Raw genomic sequence first — 6,682 nt, 5'->3', positions numbered from 1 at the left:
ATAACCAATTTGTAGCTTTATCTTCTGTAGCCAGTTGGTGAATTTGTGACCTGTTCAATCCAGGTACGCGGAAGAGATAATACCCGTCAAAGCGGGTGCAGAGGTGGCATCTGATCCACCAACTACAGTCCCCGAGTCCGCGCCCGTGGTTGATTTGACCTTGGACGATAAACCCGAAGTCGCGGATGCTGGCCTGGTAGGTGCGACAGTCACAATGCTGCAGGAGGTGATCCGGTCAATAGAGAAACCTGCAGCCCTCGAGACTTCAAGCCTTGAGCCACCCACCATTGCTGAGGATGCAGCGGCATTGGATGCGCCCGGGGTCAATGATTCGGCGCTGGTGGTGGCAAAACGGGTGGTGTCTGCCAAGGGAGAAGATGCAGCACTCGGAGTGCTGGTGAGTAGGGGTGCTAATGAGGGGGAACCCTCGTTTACCCAGCAGTTGGTTCCTGACCTGCTGTTCGAGCTTGGCATAGGTGAGGCGCCAATGCCTTGAGATGTCGAGGTTGAGGAGAACCCAGTGGTTGAGTTGCGTCCGGAATCAGAAATCCAAAGGGTGATTTAGAGCATGAGTTCTAGTTACCAGGTATGCGTGCGGTCTTAGCCTGAGTAGTGTATTCTTGTAGTCATGGCCCTTCTGTGACACTCCGTATCTGTTGGTTTTTTGCAGGACTTGTATCGCAAGGCTCAGAAGAACGTCCAGGTTCTTCACGAGTATAGGGAGGCCGCGCGGCGTGTGGCCCTATTGGAGAGGGATCTTGTCGATGAGCGCCGCCGTCTTACAGAGTATTTGAAAATTCATGAAGAGGCCACGAAATCTTTTGCAATCGAGAGGCATGATCACGAAGTCGAAAAGAGTCACCTTGAAGCATGGTTCGAGTTGTTGAACCAGAGGATTCAGGGTAAGTACTTGTGCCTCCTGTGGTAGAGTACTTTGATTATAGTCGTAGATGTTCCCTGTACTGATTTTGTTCTTTGCAGAGCTTGAGGGTAAAGAGTCCAGCTTGAGTAGTCTACTGCTGAACTGGAAAAATGCGCATGATCGGGTTGCTGATCAAGTTGACGGTCTCAGGGTGCAACTGGCTGAAGCGCAAGAGGCCTGTGCTAAGGAAAGAGAAATGAAGCAGCGGGCTGGAGTTGCACTGGCGCAGGCCATGTTGGCATGCAGGGATCACGAGGTGACCATTAAAAAATGAGAAGAAGAACTCGTGGAGCTGGCCAGCGCTGCCCAGGCGGTAGTTGATGCTATTGGTCCACCCAAGCAGGAGGTCGAGCCTCTCTCTTTAGTTGAGAGGTTGAGAGCTGCTCTAGCGAAGGTCGCTAGCCTCTGCAAGACCGTCTTCATGCAAGTCCTAGCAGTCGTGAAGTCGTATTACCTGAGAGCAGACTTGTCATCCGCTGGGGATGGTATTGCCCGGAATTGCACGGATATGGATTACACAACATATCTTGAAGAGGCGGAGCCTATTGCTGACAAGATGATGGGCTTCGTTACCCTCGAGGAGCTGTAGATCTGTGTACTGTAGTGGCTTGTCCATTGTACTCGAAAATTGACTGTTATCATTGTGATGTACTCATAGCAAGTCTGCTATTGCTCTAGCAGGTACTCTTTGAGAAACAATATTTTGACATTTTGACTATCGCATTGTCAATTTTGTCGGGTACTTGTAGTCGATGAGATAAATCCGAGTAGTATGACGGTAGAGATACTCGACGGAATCTCAATTATTGGAGTCACGGGTGATAGTACTGTATGTATGATTGCTTTGTATGTTGAAAAGACACAGGGTTACACTGTGCACCTTTGTCCGTTGTACCCAGTGTAGTCACATGCGTAAAGCTATTTCATCTTGTCTGCAGCACCCTGACCGCTGCTCCGGTCGTAATTGCTTTTGTCAGTGTCTCAAACTATGAATCATGAGCGTGCAATAAGTGTGAGTAGTTGGCAGTTGCAGTCTTTCAACTATAAATAGGCCCCCGGGTGTTCGAGCAGGGGCATGGCTTGTAGAATAGCGATGGCTTGCTTTAGGTTGCTGTTGTTCGATAGTAGTAAGCTTCCAATGAGCGCCCCGGTGCTAGAAGATTCCTAGTAGATTAGAGCCACCTTCCCTCCACAGATCTTCACGTTAGATGTACTTGCTGGGATGCTAGAAGAATCCTCGTATGAGGGTTCACTGTGAGCTCTGCCTTGTCGCCTAAGATCCAGCTCAGTTCGTGCTGGAACTCGCGAGTGAAGGATGATGAGTTCCGCGGTCTTTATCCAATTCTCTGGTGAAAGATGGAGGTGTGGTTCCGACTACTCGCCTCTTCCGCAGTTTCTCTGGGTAGGACTCAAGTGCATGATGTGTACCCATAGTCCTGTGCCGGGTTTTGGGGAAGAGAGGCCCGAGGTGACGCTGGGGAGAGGCGGTGAAGGAGTACCTGGTACTCTTATCCCCATCTAAGGTGTCGTCGAGTGGAGGAGGGTACAGCTGCCTAGAGCGCAGCTTTCTTGCGTGTACTTCCTCTCGCTTGATGCTTTTTGCTCCTGATCTGCGAGTAGTCGTGAGGCTTAAGTGTATCCTTGTGATATGATAAAAGCCTAGGACTTCTATTGTGGCTGCCAGTAGGCAGTTGCTTATAGTCGTTGTTGTGCACTTATGTTGTATTTTGAATACTCTGACTTCTTAGAATGGAGTTATGTTGTATTCCTACAAAATTTCATTATTACGAAGAATGCATATAGGAAAGGGAGTGACTTTGAGTACTCTTTTGTTGTGGTAGACTTGATCCTCTGGGGAGCTTTGGGACTAGTAGGGTAGTCATGACTTGTGACTACAAGTCGAAATTAGAGCGCGAGGGCTCGTAGTGTTGAAGAACCCGAATTGCAGCTGACTCACTATTGCAAGCCGCTAGACATGTGAATATGAGTAGAAGACAGAGCGCAAGAGCTCGTAGGGTTGAATAACCTGAGTTGCAGCTGACTCGCTGTTGCGAGCCGCTAGACTTGTGACTAAAAGTTGAAGATAGCGCGCAACGGCTCATGGGGTTGAAGAACCCGAGTTGCAGCTGACTCACTGTTGTGAGCCGCTAGAGGTAGGCATAGATGAGTAGTCTATGTTTGCCATAAAATAAAATTTATTTATCAGAGGGACAGGTTGAGGCCGTTGGCCTAAGTACAATGCCTTGTAGTTTGCTATCTAAGGGTATTAGCGACATAGGTGCTCTACGTTCCATGAGTTGGCAATTTCTTCACCAGAGAGTCCTTGGAGCCTATATGATCCAAGTCCAATGACTCTGGATATTATGTAAGGTCCTTCCCATGGTGAATTCAGTTTATGCAGCCCCGTTGTATCCAAGATGCACTTGAGGACGATGTCACCAATGTTGAAAGAACATTCTTTGGTGTTTCGGTCATGATAACGGCATAGTCCTTCAAGGTACCTCGCGGATTGAATGAGTGCTACACAGCGTGACTCTTCCAAACTGTCTAGATCGAGTCGGGTTATCCCCTCTGCTGCTCCTTCTTTATATTGTTCAACTGCTGGAGACTTCCACATGACATCAGTAGGGAGTATGGCTTCTGACCCATAGACAAGGAAATAGGGTGACTGCCCTATAGGCTTGCTTGGTTGAGTACGCAGCCCCCAGAGAACGTTGGGTAGTTCTTTGAGCCACTTGCCTCCTTTGGTGTTACCGATATCGTATAGTCATTTCTTGAGAGCTTCGTGTAACATACCGTTAGCATGCTCCACTTGGCCATTGGCTTGTGGGTGAGCGACAGAGACGTAGCGAACGTCGATACCACTGTTCTCGCAGTACTCCCAGAACTCGTGTCACACCCGATTTTAAGGACAAAATCGAGTGCATTAAATACATGTGCGCCAGGATCAAGTTACACACATGTACGACAATAGTGAATAGCAAAGACAGTGCTAAATCGAATAAAGAGAGTATTAACCATTAATACATGACCGAAAGTCTCAAATAAACCACAAAGTCTAATTATTACGCAGCGGAACTCCAAAGACAACGACGACTCCACAGGCAGCTGACTGAAGAAACGTACGCCTAGAACTCCTCGAAGTCGTGTAGATACTCCTCTTCCCAATTAACTTGGTCTGAACAGCGGTTTTGCAAGGGTGAGTACACTTATGGTTGGTACTCAACAAGTCGTGGGGAATAGTGTAGTGTAAGGCTAATTCAAGGTATGGCTAAGGCATAATTAGCAATCGCTTTTAATTAAGTTGGTCAAGTTTTATTAGCAATTAACTAAGTATAAGTTCATACCACCTGAAATTAAACATGATCACAAGGTAAGCAACAAATGCATGAAATGATAACAAGTTAAATCCATCTTCCGATAATATTATCATGTGAGGGTCCAGGCCGCTCTTAACCGTGAGCACGGCTGATCGATCAGTTTAACACTCTGCAGAGGTGGCACATCTTTACCCACAAGTCGCGTAAAAGTTCATAAGAACTTTGGACCCAACCATGCGGTGTTTGCAAGGCACCATACCACACTTCCGAGGTGTGATTGCATAGGGACGCTACGAGGCCTTTACAAAGATTCATTAATCAGTGGTAACCCGCTAAGGTTTCGGTGTCTGGCGTGCACCACCCATCCCAGGTAAAATGCAACGACTCAGTCCCCCCTCTTGCCTCATCACGAGTAAGGTCACCCCAGACTAAGGTTTCTAATTAATCAGCCAAGACCAGAGCCATTTAGTCTTGTGGTAGCACTGTTTTCCTGGGTGGTTCTCCATGTTCCGATTAACAAATAATGTTCTTGTCTTAATGAAAGGTATAACAGAAGTAAAGCAAGATTAAGCATTGTGTGAAGTTAAACCACCATGTACCAAGTAAGCACTAAGCATGAGCTACCCAACATAAAGTAAACCGGTTGGTCAAGGCAAAGGTAAATCAATCTAGGCGAACCTTAATTGGGACCCATCAATTTAATCTTAATATGTGCATAGCATAAATGTTGAGTACGAGAAAGTAAAGGTGTATGGGAAAATCGTAGCGGTGAACGATCTCATCCAGGAAGTCGAGGACTTGGTCGATCTTGGGGCAAGTCACGGATTTGACTTCGATCCACTTGGTGAATTTGTTGATGGCCACGAGTACTTGGTTGAATCCTCCTAGAGCTGTTGGAAGTGGGCCGATCATGTCGAGCCCTCAGCATGCAAAGGGCCATGTTGGAGGTATTGTGATAAACTTGTAGGCAGGAACGTGTTGTTGTTTGGTGAAGAATTGAAAAACCTAGCATCTACGGACAAGTTCTTCTGCATCTGCCAATGCTGTTGGCTAGTAGAAGCTTGCTTTGAAAGCTTTGCCTACTATTATTCTCAAAGATGCGTGCTTGCCACATATTCCTTTGTGTATCCCCTCCAACATGTCCGTGCCTTCCCCGTGAGTGACACGCTTCATGAGTACTCTCGAGGAGGCACCTCTTCTGTAGATTTTCTCTCCGACTAAAATGTAGGTCTTGCCTTATCGCGTGACTTGTTCTGCCTGATTCTTGTTGGAGGGTAGTTTGTGTTCTTTGATGAAATCAATGGAAGGGGTCCTCCAGTCAACTTCGATCATCATGATGTCATAGTCAGGGCCTGGAGGTTCCTTGCTGATAATTGGTTGAGTAGCTTGTTCCATGATAGACAGCTGGCGGAGTTCGTGTACGAAGATTCCCGCTGGGACTTCCGCACGTGTCGAGCCCATCTTAGATAATACGTCGGTAGCGACGTTGTTTTCGTGGACGACATGGTGAAACTCGAGTCCTGAGAACTTGTTCTCAAGCTTGCGAACTTCCTTGAAGTAGGCGTCCATGTTTTGTTTGTTGTGATCCCACTCGTCGTTAACTTGGTTGATGACTACTAATGAGTCGCCATAAACTAGAAGTTGTTTGATGTCCAGTGAGATTGCAAGGCAAAGGCCGTGTAGAAGTGCTTCGTACTCGGCTTTGTTGTTTGAGACTTCCCAAAAGATTTGGAGAACATATTTGATTTGTTCGTCTTTTGGGGAGATTAAGAGTACTCCTACGCCGGCTCCCTAAAGCTTGAGTGATCCGTCGAAGTACATGACCCAGTGCTCGGGTTTTTCGATTGGAGTGGGTAGTTGATTCGCTCTCCACTCTACCAAAAAGTCAACTAGGGCTTGGGATTTGATTGTTGTCCTGGGTTTGAAGTCCAAGGACAATGCTTGAGTTCAACTACCCATTTAAAGATTCTTCCCGTGGCATCTCTGTTGTGTAGGATCTCGCCTAGCGGGAAGTCGGTAATCACGGTTATGCTGTGCTCTTGAAAATAATGTTGTAGCTTCCGTGAAGTGAGTAGTATAGCATAGAGTAGCTTCTGTACCGGTGGGTACTGGGTTTTGGAGTCCGAGAGTACTTCACTGACGAAGTAGACTGGTCTCTGGACTTTGTAAGTGTGGCCTGGTTTAGATCGCTCAACTATTATGGCCGTGCTGATGATGTGAGTAGTTGCGGTGATGTATAAGAGCATATCTTCATTTGGTGATGGAGCTGTGAGGATTGGTAGTTTTGACAAGAAGTCTTTCAGCTGCTCGAGAGCTTTTTCAGCCTCATCTATCCACTGAAACTTGTCTTGTCATTTAAGTAGCTTCAAGAAGGGTAGTTCGCGTTTTCCAAGTCTTGAGTTGAATCTGTTCAGGGCTGCCATGCAGCCTGTAAACTTCT

The sequence above is a fragment of the Setaria viridis genome, chromosome 3, assembly GCF_005286985.2.
Source record: "Setaria viridis chromosome 3, Setaria_viridis_v4.0, whole genome shotgun sequence".
NCBI lineage: Eukaryota > Viridiplantae > Streptophyta > Magnoliopsida > Poales > Poaceae > Setaria > Setaria viridis.
The sequence above is the reverse complement of the archived record's forward strand: the minus strand, read 5'-3'. Positions refer to the sequence as shown.